The sequence below is a fragment of the Calliphora vicina genome, chromosome 2 (genome assembly GCF_958450345.1).
Source record: "Calliphora vicina chromosome 2, idCalVici1.1, whole genome shotgun sequence".
Classification (NCBI taxonomy): Eukaryota; Metazoa; Arthropoda; class Insecta; order Diptera; family Calliphoridae; genus Calliphora; species Calliphora vicina.
In genome coordinates, this window is record NC_088781.1 from 81,647,250 (window position 1) to 81,664,919 (window position 17,670).

At 31.5% G+C, this 17,670-nt stretch overlaps 1 protein-coding gene across 2 annotated transcripts in view; it reads left to right on the forward strand.

The window, feature by feature from the left end:
- Utx (Utx histone demethylase) overlaps positions 1–17,670 on the forward strand; it is a 530,199-nt gene that overhangs the window by 429,582 nt on the left and 82,947 nt on the right. The gene's annotated exons all lie outside the window — the stretch shown is intronic.

The following is a 17,670-nucleotide window of genomic DNA, read 5'->3' on the forward strand; positions in this document are numbered from 1 at the left end:
TGTGTAATGAAACTCTTGAAAAATTCCATGTTTTTTACCTAAGCAAAATTTGTTTTAAAAAAATAATTCTGAAATCAACTATATAGGATTTCTTTCAAGCTTTTAAATTGCTAACTAGAATTAAGCAAAAACATAAATTTCTACAGTACTTACATACTTCACTATTTACTAATACATTGATAAAATTGAATTTCATATTTTTGTTTTGAAATGAATTTAATTTTATTTTAAAATATGTATAGTTTATATAAAAAAAAATATAACAGAAAAATCAAAATAAAAAGAATCTAAAAAGTGCATTAAAAATCCCATTAACATATTAATCGACATCGAATTATAAAGATACGTTCACAATTTATAAAATTGTGTGACACTTAATTGCTCTTTTACTTACTATATCATGAATACCGCTAACATTTAATTTTATAGTAACAAGTGATCTCCAAATATTTTAACAAACTTTTTTTGGTTTTATGAGGGTACAAGTGAATTATAATGTATTGTTTTTCTTCTTTTTTTAATAAAATTACGGGAATCCCGGGAAATGAAATTTTTCATTCCCGTTTCCCGGGAAATTAAATTATCAGGGAAACCCCCAACCCTAGTTGTATGAGATGATTTCAATTCATTTGTAGTATTTATTGTGTGCAATAAGAAAAAATAGACTATAAAAATACAACTGAAATTTATATTTATATTATACTAGCTAAAACCCGGTGTGCTTCGCAATTCCCAAAAAAGTATTGAAAAATTCCAAAAATGGGATGTTTTCGTTTTTTGGCTATATATTCATACTAGGGGCGGGGTTATCGGAACCCTTTACAAAATAATTAAGAACATATTGGGCCATCTAAAATAGATTGTTATAATTTGATATCGACTATGCGATTTAAGAATTTTAGCTCTAAAGTTGAATTTTACATAAAAAATAGGCATTTTTAGAATGGACCTGGTCCCCTCGGTATCAAAAATTATAATTTTTTTTCATTTAAAATATTTAATGTAAAGTTAGCTTTTCAAAAACTTTTTTCCCCAAAAAATAGCGAAAAATCGCCTTTTTTATTTTTTAAATTCTAATGCATGTAACTTTGGACTCAGCCGCGATTTTTAACCAATTCTTTCTTTATTTGATATATACATCTGTTGTTAATCCTAGAAAAAATAGTGGGGAAAATCGGGAAATATTTGGAACCGCTGTCATCAGAAAACTGGAGTAGGGTGAGTAAAAATGTTGAAAATTTAATTTTCAAATGCGAATATCTCCTAAGCTATAAAAGATAATTGATAATTGACAAGGTTTTCTGTAGTGCTCGATGAGAAGATTCTATATATCGTCACCTAAAATGCAAAATAACGTAACATCATAAGTTTATAGGAGAAGCAAAAAACGATATAAAATGAAAACTACTTGAGATATTGAAACCAAATTTTCAAATCTGAATTACAATGATTCTAGAAATATATTTTATAAAAAAAAAAATAATTTTTTCAAAGCACACTTTAAGATATGTGGCTTACGTTTTTTTGAATTGTTATTTTCTGAAACAAAAAAACGTATCAGCAATATAAATTTTTATGAAAAAATAAAAACTTAAATAAAAATATTTTTTTTTTTTTATTTTAAATAAAAGCAGTTTATATATGAATTTTTTATTTTAATTACTAACAACTACTTTGCAACAAATTTATTAAAAAAAATAAGGATACTTCCTAAAATAAGGTAAAAACGATTTATTCATTAATTACTCAAAGCGTATACGTTATTTTGTTTAAGAAAATCATATACTTGATGATACTTTAGTTTCAATTTTGGTTATAACTTGTTTATTTTTGACAGTAAAAGTTTAAAATTTTGTACACTTATGTAATATGATGTAGTGAATCATAATCAATAATAAAATCAATTTCGAATTTTTTGATGATACGTTGTTTTGCATTTTAGGTGACGATATGTAATTTTTTTGAAATCGGAACACAAACGAAGAAATAGTATCATTTTTAAAATTGAACATACCCAAGGTATCTTACTTTGGGGACACTTGGCCCTGCTCCTGGTGGGATCATGAGGTCCAAATTCAAAACTTAAACTCGACAACACTTCCTCTTTGTGCGTGTGAAATTTCATTCAAGTTACAGATTTATTTCCATCTTTTTTTCTCATACCACTGTGCGGTGTTTAAATAAAGTTAGTGAAAATGAGTGATGCAAATGAAATTAAAGTATAAATCGTTAACAGAGTATTCAGTACAGTGAAGAGGCATTCACAGAGTGAAGTTTATAACATTTAATGATATTAAAGACAACGATGAAGTCATCAAAAACTTATTTTATTATACTCGTTGTAAAAACGTGTTTAAATTTAATGAAGTGTCTCTGAATCTGTTGCGGCATAATTTCAACAAAAAATATAAATCTTCGAAAAATGCTCCAATGGAACAAATTCTGCCCAACGATTTGAAGAAAAAGTGTAGGTCATTTATTAATGTTTTTATTGCGTAACTTCACAGAAAAAAGTTTTAACTTAAATAAAATGAATTGATTTCATTAATTTCAATTCATAACATTTACAAATATGTACTATGATTTGTTTCCTATTTTTAGTTTTCAAATAAAATCTAGCTTGAAAAAAATTATTTAAATTTTCGTCTATATTTTTATGTTCAAAAATGTTTGAAATTTTTTATGAAATTTACTGCATTTTTTGAAGAAGATAAAAAAGTATTTGAACTACATACATCTTTAGGTAATGCAATTTATTATAAAATAGCAACAAATTTCTATAAAAAAGCAAAAATATCCTTCATGTACAATTTTATAATATTTACTAGCTAAAACCCGGTGTGCTTCGCTACCCGTACCGTAAAGATTTACAATATATTTACCCCCATTTTCTCAATCTCTGGTTATTTTTTATCGTGGCGATAAACTCACAGTTTTCATACAAAAAAAATATTAATTGGAGGTTTATCGTTGTAGAGATTATATTTATATTATTTTAAAATAAAATACAATATTCTGGTTTTATTTCAAAATTACAAAATTTTATTGTTTGTTGTAGAATATTGAAAATTATAATGAAAATTATTGAAAACTAATATGATTAATAAAATTAATTAAGAAAATGAAAACTTAATATTTTTTGATATATAAAAACACAAAGTATTTTTATTCACCTACAACTACTCCCCCTCCAAAAAATTTATTCCCAATAAATTAAAAGAAACTCTCTTTGTTGTTGATTTAGTATTACTGGAATGTATGTTTGAATTAATGTAAGTGTTTTCAGTTAATGCTGGTTTCAATCGATCGATAGGTATAACTACTGACTTGTTATTTATATCAATTTTGAAATATTTCTTGTTCTTTTCAATTACTCTATAAGGACCCTCATATGGTTGTTGCAAAGATCTCTTATGAATTACACGCACAAATACATATTTGCAGTCTTTTAGGTCTTTTGGTACATGAATACCTGTATTTGAATTGTTGTGATGATTTAAATTAGATCTTACGTTTTTGAAATGGGTTTTTAATTTATATAAAATGTCAGATGCATCAAAATCTCCTGTAGGTGTTAATATTTCTCCAGGTAAACGTAAACTTTGACCATAAACCATTTCTGCAGGAGTAGCTTGTAGATCTTCTTTAAATACTGAACGAATACCTAGTAAAGCAATCGGAAGCTCGTCATACCAAGTTGCTGATTTACCTTTAGCCATTAATGTTGCTTTAAGCTGTCTATGAAATCGTTCAACCATGCCATTAGATTGAGGGTGATATGGAGAAGTTGTTATTTTAAAACATCCTAACATTTGTGTTAGTTCTGAAAACATTTTAGAGGTAAATTGTCCACCTTGGTCGGTTGTTATTTTCAAAGGAACACCGAACCGAGAAATATAATTTCTTATTATTGTATCAATTATATTAGATGTTGTGATGTCTTTTAGTGGGTATGCTTCTGGCCAACGAGAATGTCGGTCAATTATTGTTAATATGTAACGATGTTCCCGGGATATAGGTAAAGGTCCAACAATATCTAAATGTATATGTTCGAATCTTCCTTTAGGTATCTCAATTTTGACCACTGGTGATTTAGTGTGTCTAATTATTTTTGATTTTTGACAGTTAAGACATTCTTTTGACCAGACGTTAAGTTCCTTTTTCATATTTGGCCAAAAATAGCGTTCTGTTATTAATTTGCGTGTAGCTCTGATACCTGGATGTGAAATATTATGTAATTTTTCAAATACAATTTTTCGCAAATTAAATGGAACGTAAGGTCTAGGTGTACTTAATGTACATTCAAACCAAATATCTAAGTTTAGGACTGGAATTTTTAAGAATTTTAGATTAAGATGTTTGTTTTTATCAGCAAGAAGTTCTAAAAGATCTTTATCTTTCTGTTGTTCATCAAATAAATTTTTAAGATTAATATCGGAATATTTGTATGCTTCGATTTCAAATGTTCTAGATAAGGTATCAGCTACAACATTAGCTTCACCGCTTATATGTCGAATATCACTTGTAAATTGGGAAATATATTCTAAGTGCCTAGTCTGTCTTGGACTTCTTTCGGTTTTTGATTCCAAAGCAAAAACCAAAGGTTTATGATCTGTATACACAACAAATGATCTGCCTTCTAACAAATACCTAAAATGTTTAATATTTAAATATATTGCTAACAATTCGCGATCAAATGTACTATATTTAGATTCGGAAGAGGTTAATTTTTTAGAGAAAAATGCTAATGGTTCCGAAATACCATTATAACATTGTTGTAAAACGCCCCCAATGGCCACATTTGAAGCATCTACCGTTAAGGTCAATTTTGCTTCATTATTGAAATGATTCAATAAAACACGTGATGCAAATGATTCCTTGATACGGTCAAATGAATTGAGGGCTTCCTTAGTCCATTCTAAAATCTTACATTTCTTTTTTAATGCATTGGTAATTATAGCATGAATGGGGTTAGTAAATTCGGCTAACTTAGGAATATACTTGTGGTAATAATTTACCATTCCTACAAATTTCTGAATTTGTTTAACAGTTTTCGGGTGTTCAAAGTTTCGAATTGCTAATATTTTTTCTTCTGAAGGTTTAATGCCAATATTCGATATATTATGACCTAGGAAGTCTATATTTGAAACACCAAATGTACATTTGCCTGGTTTAATATTTAACCCATATTCATCTAATCGTTCAAAAACTTTCTCTAAGTGATATAAATGTTCCTCATCATTTTCGCTATATATAAGTATATCATCGATATACACAAATACGAAATCGAAACCAGTAAATACTTCGTTGATAAATCTTTGAAACGTTTGCGCAGAATTTCGTAGGCCAAATGGCATTCGTTGAAACTCAAACATACCGAATGGTGTTGTTATAGCTGTTTTGAATATATCCTCTTCTGCCATTGGAATTTGATGATAAGCACGTACTAAATCGATCTTAGAAAATATTTTCTTATTTCTTATATTCATATTTAAATCGTGAATGTGAGGTAAGGGATATCTATCAGGAACAGTCACAATGTTCAAACGTCTAAAATCACCGCATGGACGCCAGTCGTTTGGATCTTTTTTTGGGACTAAATGTAAAGCTGATGCTACACTTGAGTTCGATGGTCTACATATACCTGCTTTTACAAGATACTCGAATTCTGTTTTTGCTGCCTTGTATTTAACGGGATCCAAACGCCTGGGTTTGGTAAAAGGTAAAGGACCGTTTGTTACTAATCTATGAACGGTAGAATGTTTGATTGGTTTCGTATAATCAGGTTCTGCTATTAGTGAAGGATATTTCTTAAGAAGTTGTGTGTATTGATTATCTACAGAAAATAACTTTGGAAGAGTCACATTGCAGCAACATGAAAATGTACTAACTGATAAATTAGTAAGTGGATCTATTAGACGTTTATGTTTAATGTCTATCAAAAGACCATATTTACAAAGAAAATCAGCACCAATAATAGGTTTAGAAATATCTGCAATCAGAAAAATAAAAGGAAATTCGCGGCGAAGACCTAAATCTACATTAAGTAATTTCTTTCCAAATGTTGCAATATTTGAGCCATTGGCTGCGCTTAAAATTATATCAGATCTCTTATTATTATTTCTGAATTTTGAAGATGGCAAAACAGAAATTTCTGCCCCACTATCAATCAAAAATTTTAAGTTATTATTTTTATCAAAAATAAAAAGGCGACTGGAAGAATAATCAACATTTCCACTGTTCGTCGCTGCAACAGTGGATGATTTTAGTTTGTTGAACTTTCATTAGAAAATGAACATGGTTGTTCGCACTTTCTAGCTTGATTACCAAACTTGTAGTGAAAACGACATAACCAGTTCCTATTTGGTGAACGACCACGAGAGCGTGAAGAACTTCTGCTATATCTTCTATAAAAAGGACGTGAAGCCCGGGTTCCTATTTCTCTTTTAAGAGAACTAACTTCTAGTGTCAATTTACTTATATTTTCACATAAAGAAGCAGTTAAATTTTGTACGATTTGTTCAATATTGGAAGATCTAGAAGATTGTCTAACACTACATATTTCTCCGTTGTAAATAACTTCCCACAATCTATCAGCTAATTGAATTAATTCGTTATGATCATTAATATTAGATCCAGTTAAAGCAACATTTAGAGACTTTGGAAGTTTACGTAGCCAAAGTTTTGTTAAAACATCTGGGCTAAAATTAGAACCAGCAAGAAGGGCTAACGATCTATAATATTCCGATGGTTTTCTATCTCCCATATCACTATCAGAGAGTATTTTGTCTAATTTAGAAGTTTCACTTAGGGAGTGACGTTCAATTAACACCTTTTTAAGATTAAGATACCGATCATTTGTAGTTGGATTTTGAATTATGTCTAACACTTTTATTATAACTTCTTGTGGTAAAGCAGTTATAATATATTCATATTTGGTTTGGTCTGTAGTAATGCCTTTGGTTGCAAATTGCATTTCGGCGTGAACAAACCATGCATCTGGACAATTGGTCCAGAATTGAGGGAGTTTAACAGAGGAAGCACATATGTCTAAATCAATTTGGGGTATTCTATCGATCGGATGATTACTAGTCAAATTTGAGTTTAAATTGTTATTTGTAGTTATTGAATTAGATTGTGAATGTGTTGAATTTTGTGTATGTGTATTAGTACGTGTTGGAGAGCGAGTGGTCATTTTAAGAGGGAAAGTTTACAAATAAAATCGAAATTAAAGTTTAAATTAAATTAATTATTCGTTAATTTAGTTATGATAATAATCGTGATTAGATATGTATGTAGATATTTAGTATTTTTAAAAGTAAACAATAATAGGCAAACAATATTAAGAAATATTTGAATATGGAACAAGAAATAAACACTTATACTGACTTCTTTTCTCGGAAATTTAAAACTGATGGTCAACTTATCTTGAACAAGTTTTATCTTGATTATAATAATAGTGACTTGCTGTGACTTGAACTGAAACTGATGTGAATCTTCAGATGAATTACTTTATAGTTGATAATACAAATTGGATTTGTCGTCTTTGAAATTTATAGATGATAAAGACAGGCGTTGTAGAGATTAGATGATATTTATTTGTTGAGATTAGATGGTATTTATTTTTGCATTAATTTCAAATTGCAGGTAATTGTTTCGAAAAATTAATATTTTCTTAATTACACGGAATATTATTCGTTTTATTTCTTCACGTGTAAAATGCAGGATCGCCAAAATTTGTAGAGATTATATTTATATTATTTTAAAATAAAATACAATATTCTGGTTTTATTTCAAAATTACAAAATTTTATTGTTTGTTGTAGAATATTGAAAATTATAATGAAAATTATTGAAAACTAATATGATTAATAAAATTAATTAAGAAAATGAAAACTTAATATTTTTTGATATATAAAAACACAAAGTATTTTTATTCACCTACAATCGTTACGAAAAACGATAACCAGATATTTAGAAAATGGGGGTTAGTCTATCTGAAATTAGTTTCCGTTCCTGTGAAAGACATGGATTTTCTAGATTTATTCCGCAAATTTGCAAAGACTGACCTTGAGCTTTATCAATTGTCATTGCAAATACTAAGCAAATAGGAAACTGCAATCGAATAAAATCAAATGGCATTTACGAAGTTATAATTCGGTCGCTCTTTACTGTAAGTCGAGTGCCATTACAAATACGCAAACAATCATACAAACAAACACATATTGACTTTTATATATATACTAGTTGACCTCCCCGGCTTCGCCCGGTAGCATTTACTAATGTTAGTTCGTCAAATTTCTCCAACCCTACCCGTTCTTATTTATTTGCAAATAAAATATCTAAATTTGTACTGCATACTTTAGGGGCTTTTTTATTACAGTTGACTGGACTCAAAAAACCGGTTTTAGCCGTAATATTTTAATTTTTTTTCTTTACAAACCATCTCCTGAAAATTTCGAATCGAATAAAAAAAAAACTGCCAAATCGCTCCAGCCGTTCTCACGTGATGACATTACATACATGCACCATTTCATTTTTATATATATAGATAAGGGTTTCAAATGTATACAAATTTTAACATTTACTTAATATTGTTGGTAGTCCGCGCACTTCTGTACTAAAAATTAATATTGATAGCTGCTTTCCCTATATATAATTTGTCATTATATCTATGGAAGGTGCCACGCCCACTTTTGCGAGTTTGCCCTAAATATGTAATTCATACAAAGTTTCATTTCTTTACATATCAAAATTATACACATAGATATGATTTTTAGTATTTAGTTTGTATGGGATGTGCCACGCCCACTATTGTATCCCATATAATAGATTTTAATTATCATCATATGGGAGGTGCCAAGCCCTCTGTGGCTTCTACTCCCATTTTGGCCTAGCTAAAACCCGGTGTGCTTTGCTACCCTTAAAGTAATGATTTACAATATAGTAGTCTATGTAAAATTAGTTTCTAATTTAATAAAAAGTACCTTATTTATTTCATATTTTCTAACCTTTATGTGAATTGTAATAAAATACAAAAGTTTAGAGCCAAAAATATTTGAATTTAATGTTGTATTTTCCTACTCGCGAACATGCAACTGAAAACTTTTCATGTGAAAAGCATGGATTGTCGAGACTTAGTCCGCAAACTTGCAAAGACTGACCTTGAGCTTTATCAATTGACATTGCAAATGCTAAGCAAGTAGGAAACTGCAATCGATTAAAATCAATGGCATTTCCGAAGTTATAATTGGAATACGTGCAGCAATACATCTGCCCCTTTATACTTCCCAGTTATAAAAGTCGCCCCAATTAGATTGTTCATTAATTTCCTTATACTGTATGTCGAGTTTCATTACAAATACGCAAACAATCATACAAACAAACAAACATTGACATTTATATATATATAAGGGTTTCAAATGTATACTAAATACAAATTTTAACATTTACATTTATATTGTTGGTAGTGCGCGCATTTCTGTACTAAATATTAATATTGATAGATGCTATTGCTTTCCCTATATATAATTTGTCATCATATCTATGCCCTCTATTGTTAATTTGTAAAATCACTAGTTCGGTACTGTCTCCTAGAACTGCTGGGGTATGTATGTATGTATGTATGTATGTATGTATGTATGTATGTATGTATGTATGTATGTATGTATGTATGTATGTATGTATGTATGTATGTATGTATGTATGTATGTATGTATGTATGTATGTATGTATGTATGTATGTATGTATGTATGTATGTATGTATGTATGTATGTATGTATGTATGTATGTATGTATGTATGTATGTATGTATGTATGTATGTATGTATGTATGTATGTATGTATGTATGTATGTATGTATGTATGTATGTATGTATGTATGTATGTATGTATGTATGTATGTATGTATGTATGTATGTATGTATGTATGTATGTATGTATGTATGTATGTATGTATGTATGTATGTATGTATGTATCGTATGTATGTATGTATGTATGTATGTATGTATGTATGTATGTATGTATGTATGTATGTATGTATGTATGTATGTATGTATGTATGTTGTATGTATGTATGTATGTATGTATGTATGTATGTATGTATGTATGTATGTATGTATGTATGTATGTATGTATGTATGTATGTATGTATGTATGTATGTATGTATGTATGTATGTATGTATGTATGTATGTATGTATGTATGTATGTATGTATGTATGTATGTATGTATGTATGTATGTATGTATGTATGTATGTATGTATGTATGTATGTATGTATGTATGTATGTATGTATGTATGTATGTATGTATGTATGTATGTATGTATGTATGTATGTATGTATGTATGTATGTATGTATGTATGTATGTATGTATGTATGTATGTATGTATGTATGTATGTATGTATGTATGTATGTATGTATGTATGTATGTATGTATGTATGTATGTATGTATGTATGTATGTATGTATGTATGTATGTATGTATGTATGTATGTATGTATGTATGTATGTATGTATGTATGTATGTATGTATGTATGTATGTATGTATGTATGTATGTATGTATGTATGTATGTATGTATGTATGTATGTATGTATGTATGTATGTATGTATGTATGTATGTATGTATGTATGTATGTATGTATGTATGTATGTATGTATGTATGTATGTATGTATGTATGTATGTATGTATGTATGTATGTATGTATGTATGTATGTATGTATGTATGTATGTATGTATGTATGTATGTATGTATGTATGTATGTATGTATGTATGTATGTATGTATGTATGTATGTATGTATGTATGTATGTATGTATGTATGTATGTATGTATGTATGTATGTATGTATGTATGTATGTATGTATGTATGTATGTATGTATGTATGTATGTATGTATGTATGTATGTATGTATGTATGTATGTATGTATGTATGTATGTATGTATGTATGTATGTATGTATGTATGTATGTATGTATGTATGTATGTATGTATGTATGTATGTATGTATGTATGTATGTATGTATGTATGTATGTATGTATGTATGTATGTATGTATGTATGTATGTATGTATGTATGTATGTATGTATGTATGTATGTATGTATGTATGTATGTATGTATGTATGTATGTATGTATGTATGTATGTATGTATGTATGTATGTATGTATGTATGTATGTATGTATGTATGTATGTATGTATGTATGTATGTATGTATGTATGTATGTATGTATGTATGTATGTATGTATGTATGTATGTATGTATGTATGTATGTATGTATGTATGTATGTATGTATGTATGTATGTATGTATGTATGTATGTATGTATGTATGTATGTATGTATGTATGTATGTATGTATGTATGTATGTATGTATGTATGTATGTATGTATGTATGTATGTATGTATGTATGTATGTATGTATGTATGTATGTATGTATGTATGTATGTATGTATGTATGTATGTATGTATGTATGTATGTATGTATGTATGTATGTATGTATGTATGTATGTATGTATGTATGTATGTATGTATGTATGTATGTATGTATGTATGTATGTATGTATGTATGTATGTATGTATGTATGTATGTATGTATGTATGTATGTATGTATGTATGTATGTATGTATGTATGTATGTATGTATGTATGTATGTATGTATGTATGTATGTATGTATGTATGTATGTATGTATGTATGTATGTATGTATGTATGTATGTATGTATGTATGTATGTATGTATGTATGTATGTATGTATGTATGTATGTATGTATGTATGTATGTATGTATGTATGTATGTATGTATGTATGTATGTATGTATGTATGTATGTATGTATGTATGTATGTATGTATGTATGTATGTATGTATGTATGTATGTATGTATGTATGTATGTATGTATGTATGTATGTATGTATGTATGTATGTATGTATGTATGTATGTATGTATGTATGTATGTATGTATGTATGTATGTATGTATGTATGTATGTATGTATGTATGTATGTATGTATGTATGTATGTATGTATGTATGTATGTATGTATGTATGTATGTATGTATGTATGTATGTATGTATGTATGTATGTATGTATGTATGTATGTATGTATGTATGTATGTATGTATGTATGTATGTATGTATGTATGTATGTATGTATGTATGTATGTATGTATGTATGTATGTATGTATGTATGTATGTATGTATGTATGTATGTATGTATGTATGTATGTATGTATGTATGTATGTATGTATGTATGTATGTATGTATGTATGTATGTATGTATGTATGTATGTATGTATGTATGTATGTATGTATGTATGTATGTATGTATGTATGTATGTATGTATGTATGTATGTATGTATGTATGTATGTATGTATGTATGTATGTATGTATGTATGTATGTATGTATGTATGTATGTATGTATGTATGTATGTATGTATGTATGTATGTATGTATGTATGTATGTATGTATGTATGTATGTATGTATGTATGTATGTATGTATGTATGTATGTATGTATGTATGTATGTATGTATGTATGTATGTATGTATGTATGTATGTATGTATGTATGTATGTATGTATGTATGTATGTATGTATGTATGTATGTATGTATGTATGTATGTATGTATGTATGTATGTATGTATGTATGTATGTATGTATGTATGTATGTATGTATGTATGTATGTATGTATGTATGTATGTATGTATGTATGTATGTATGTATGTATGTATGTATGTATGTATGTATGTATGTATGTATGTATGTATGTATGTATGTATGTATGTATGTATGTATGTATGTATGTATGTATGTATGTATGTATGTATGTATGTATGTATGTATGTATGTATGTATGTATGTATGTATGTATGTATGTATGTATGTATGTATGTATGTATGTATGTATGTATGTATGTATGTATGTATGTATGTATGTATGTATGTATGTATGTATGTATGTATGTATGTATGTATGTATGTATGTATGTATGTATGTATGTATGTATGTATGTATGTATGTATGTATGTATGTATGTATGTATGTATGTATGTATGTATGTATGTATGTATGTATGTATGTATGTATGTATGTATGTATGTATGTATGTATGTATGTATGTATGTATGTATGTATGTATGTATGTATGTTTTTTTTTTTTTTTTTTTTTTTTTTTATACGAGGAAAAAATCATCGAAAGACTCTGGCCCCCTGATGCCAGGAGTGCGAGACTTTAACACGCTAAAATAACCTCGAAACACTAGTCCATATTCCCTGCGGAACCACCGCAAAAGTATTTCCTCGCAGGGGGGGTTAAGGTAAACACCTCATCTAATGCTACATTCTTCTTCGAATCTGCTCCTGGCTCCGTAATTCTAAGAGAACCAACTTTATGAACTCACATATATGCTCCCAGTTTTCCAATGAAATCAGCATGAGCTGAACTATATTGTCGGGGTTCACTCTACTTCCCATTATCTGCTCAAGATTTGACCTGTGAGAACTAAATCGGGGACAATCAAAGAACACATGAGCGGGATCCTCCACTCTTTCAACACAGTTCGGACAAAACGGAGATGTGTCAAGTCTAAATCGATATAAGTACGATCAGAAACAACCGTGTCCACTTAGAAATTGAGTAAGGTAGAAATTTACATATCCATGCTCCCTACTGCACCACACATCGACATCGGGTATCAGTGTATATGTCCACCTGCCCTTTGTTGTAGTCGACCACCTGGACTGCCATTCCGCCATGCTCTCCCTTCGGACATTCCTGACAGAGCTGTCATTCTCTGGTATGCCTCTTAATTCGTACCCACACTTTGCCTCCCTTGCCAGAATATCAATTGGTATCATGGCTGCGATGACAAAAGCTGCTTCATCAGATACTGTTCTATATGCACAGCATACCCGGAGTGCCATAAGCCTATAAACAGAATTCATTTTTCTAGCATAGGTTTTGAGCTTGGTGGACTCGGCCCATATCGGAGCTCCATAAAGAATTGTGCTTTTTACTACTCCCGCGAGAACTTTCCTTCTTAGGTACTTAGGACCTCTTGTGTTAGGCATTATACGGTGTAACGCAGCACATGTTTTACCAGCCTTAGCTTTTACATAATTGAAATGACATTTGAACGATAAACGATTGTCTATCATGACACCCAGATACTTAAGGCTATCTTTGGTCCTTATTTCGCAGTTCCCAATTTTGAGGTTAGTATATTCTACCACCCTACGACTTGTTATCAATACAGCTTCAGTTTTATGTTCAGCCAACAAAAGACCCATTGAGTTGAGCCATGATTTGACCATGTAAATACTACTTTCTGCAACTGTTTTCGCTTCATCAATAGTCTTCCCGACGATCGTTAGCGCTACATCATCTGCAAAGCCTGTGATCTTCACCCTTTCCGGAAGATTGAGTCTTAAAACACCATCGTACATAACGTTCCATAAAAGGGGTCCTAGCACGGATCCCTGGGGAACTCCACCTGTTACGTCGTATTGCTTTGTTCCCTCATCGGTACCATAGACTAGAACTCTCTTTCGGAAGTAATCTTCAATAATGGCCACTAGATATGCTGGGGTATTTAGCCGTCTTAGAGAATTCACAATATTTTCCCAGTTAGCTGTATTGAAGGCATTCTTAACATCCAAAGTTACAACGATGCAGTATTCCTTGGCGCCATTCCTCCAATATTTGCCTTTGATTGCCTCTTTTGCAATGTCTACTACCACCTTGATTGCATCTATCGTCGATCTACGTTTTCTAAAACCAAATTGAGTATCTGATAGCCCTTCTACTAAGTCAATATGTTCCTCCAATCTATGACAAATAATGCTTTCCAGCAGCTTTCCGCAAGAATCGATCATACATAGTGGTCTATACGAGGACGGTTCTTCTAATGGTTTCCCATCCTTGGGTAGTAGTACTAGTATTTGTCTCTTCCAAATTGATGGAAAGGATCCTTTCCGTAAGCACATGTTGATTAGCTGTAATACTTTGTCGTCACTGCACTTTACAATCTCTTTTAAAACCGGGTTGGGAATCCCGTCAAGTCCAGGCGCTTTCCTGTCATGAAATCTTGACACAGCCAGTTGTACTTCAGATAAGGTAACTACTGGGAAGCTAAAGCTATCTCGCGGATTACTGGATACCCATGTCGTGGCATCTCTTTGTGGGAAGAGGTGGGCTACTATGTTACTGAGGATTCTATCTTCTGTAGGTGATGATGTACTTATACATTTCAGTTTCTTCATTACGAGCTTGTATGCTAATCCAAATGGATTGTTATCAACGTCTTCGCAGATGTTTAAGAAACTTGTTCTTTTACTTCTTCGAATTGCAGATTTAAGTGCCTTTTTCTTTACTCTAAGGATCTGGTGATGTATATCATTGTCCAGTCTGCCGCGAGTCCTTGTATAGTCCCTTCTGGCTCGAACACATTCTTTGCGTAGCTCAGCGATTTCGTTATTCCACCAATATACAGGAGCTTTATTAATTCCACGTTTCCTCTTCTTCATAGATGCATTACAAGACCGTGTTGTGTAGTAAATTAGCTGTTCCGCCATATTCTCTGGAGAACCGTTCAATTCCATGTTTTCCATACATAAACGAAATATTTCCTTGTCAAAGGTGTTGCTCTTCCAACCAGGAAGTTCTTGTCTGGATGCTGCCGTAGCTGTTGGTATAGGGTCAGCAATGTTCATAATTATAGCACTGTGGTCGCTGTGGGTATAGATATCACAGATTTGCCAACTAATTCGGTTGCAGATAATAGAACTAGCAAAGGCGATATCGATTATTGAGCCTCCTCCATTTCGGTTGAACGTCAGCTCATTACCAGAATTCATCAACACCACATCAAGTACAGCGAGCGATTCTAATAGTATCCTGCCCCTTTCATTGGTTCTTGGGCAGCCCCATTCCGTGGCCCAAGCATTAAAATCACCGGCTATAATTACCCTATTTTTCCCTGTAGCATCGCTTGTTAAGATATCGATTATTCTCTTATATTCATTAATATCGTACCTCGGTGGGATGTAACAACTATATATGAATACATCGGAAATCATAGCTCGAACAAAGCCACATTCACTCGTCATTGTGTATTGTAACATTTTCCTGTCCACAGACCAAATTGCAGACATTCCTGTGGCATCATATGCCCAGCTTGGTGAGTTAATTTTCCCGTAGGGTTCACTGATAATAGCTACATCCACATCTAACTCGCGTACACTTTGTCTCAATAGCTCCTGAGCTGCTTCACAGTGGTTAAGATTTAGTTGAAGTAATCTGGTCATCGTGTTTTCAATTGTAGTACCGCTTTCCTGTATTGGGGACATACAGCTGAACCAGTAACATGTCCAGTATTAGATGTGTTGTCCTTGCATAAAAGACAAACTGGATTCTTCGTGCAAGATTTAATCTTGTGACCTCCTTCCCCACAACGGAAACAATTACCAGAGTAGTCATTGGAGCTTTTACATTTTACTGCCGTGTGACCGAAGTCAAGGCACTTGTAGCATCTTTTTGGTGTTAATTTTTCGCGAATTCGGCATACCACCCATCCAATACGTATTTTTGCAGTTTTAAGCAATATGTTGGCTACTGCAGCACTCAAGGCAATAGTGGCGATTTGGGTACCTCTATATGCTTTCCTCATTGACTTTATTGCAGACGGTTGCAACATATTGAATTCTTCTGATTCACCAATAAGAGCTTCAAAAACCTCCTCTTTCGTGGTTACTTCATCAATGTCTCTTATTTCCAATAGTACTTCATGTGTAAGGGCTCGTACATCTGCTACAGAGCCGATAGCTCCTACAATCGCTTCCCTGAATTTGTTCGTGTCTTCGTGAGCAGATTTGTTTAACTCTAGGAGTAGTTCACCTTTTTCCGTCTTCCTAATGTTCTTAATATTTTCACCAAGATCATTGAGCTTTGGATCACGCTTCACTTGCCTAAGTATATCCGCGTAGGACGTGTCTCCACAGGTTTTAATAATCAGGGCATCTGGACGAGTTTGTTTCATTCTCTTTTTTGCCTTTGGCACGACTTTTATCCAATCAGACCTCATTTCTTCTGTATCAAGCTCTCCGTCCTTGTTATTGATAGGTTCTTCGGTGAGTTTAGTTTCATTAATTACAGCCATCTTAGAGCTTACATCCTTTTTCTTTTTTTCTTCGTTTCCTTTTGGACTCTGTGTTTTAGCGCCTCTTTTCACAGCCGATGTTTCTGATGTTTGCGGGGCTTGTGGTTTTGGGCAATATTCCGCATGGGTACCTTTACACTCCAATAGGCTCCTTTGGTAGTTAGCAACTGAAGTGCTTGCTGGTGTCACCGGGACTTGGGGTTTTAACCATGCTTCCGTCTGAGTTTCCTTACACTCCAATGATATTCTTTGGGAGTTGACAGTAGAACTACTTGATCCATTCGGCACTTGTAAAAAGAGAGCTTGTATCTCGCGAGCTATTATGTGGATTTCCTTATGTACATTCTTACATGTTCTCAAAAATTCCACCAACTGTGTTATCTTCGCACCAAGTCGCTCAAAATTTTCGCTCCTAATATCTTGACTACAGGGTGTTTCCACGTTTACCACGTTTGCAGGTGGCGATCTCCTTATCACTGAACTCCTTTGG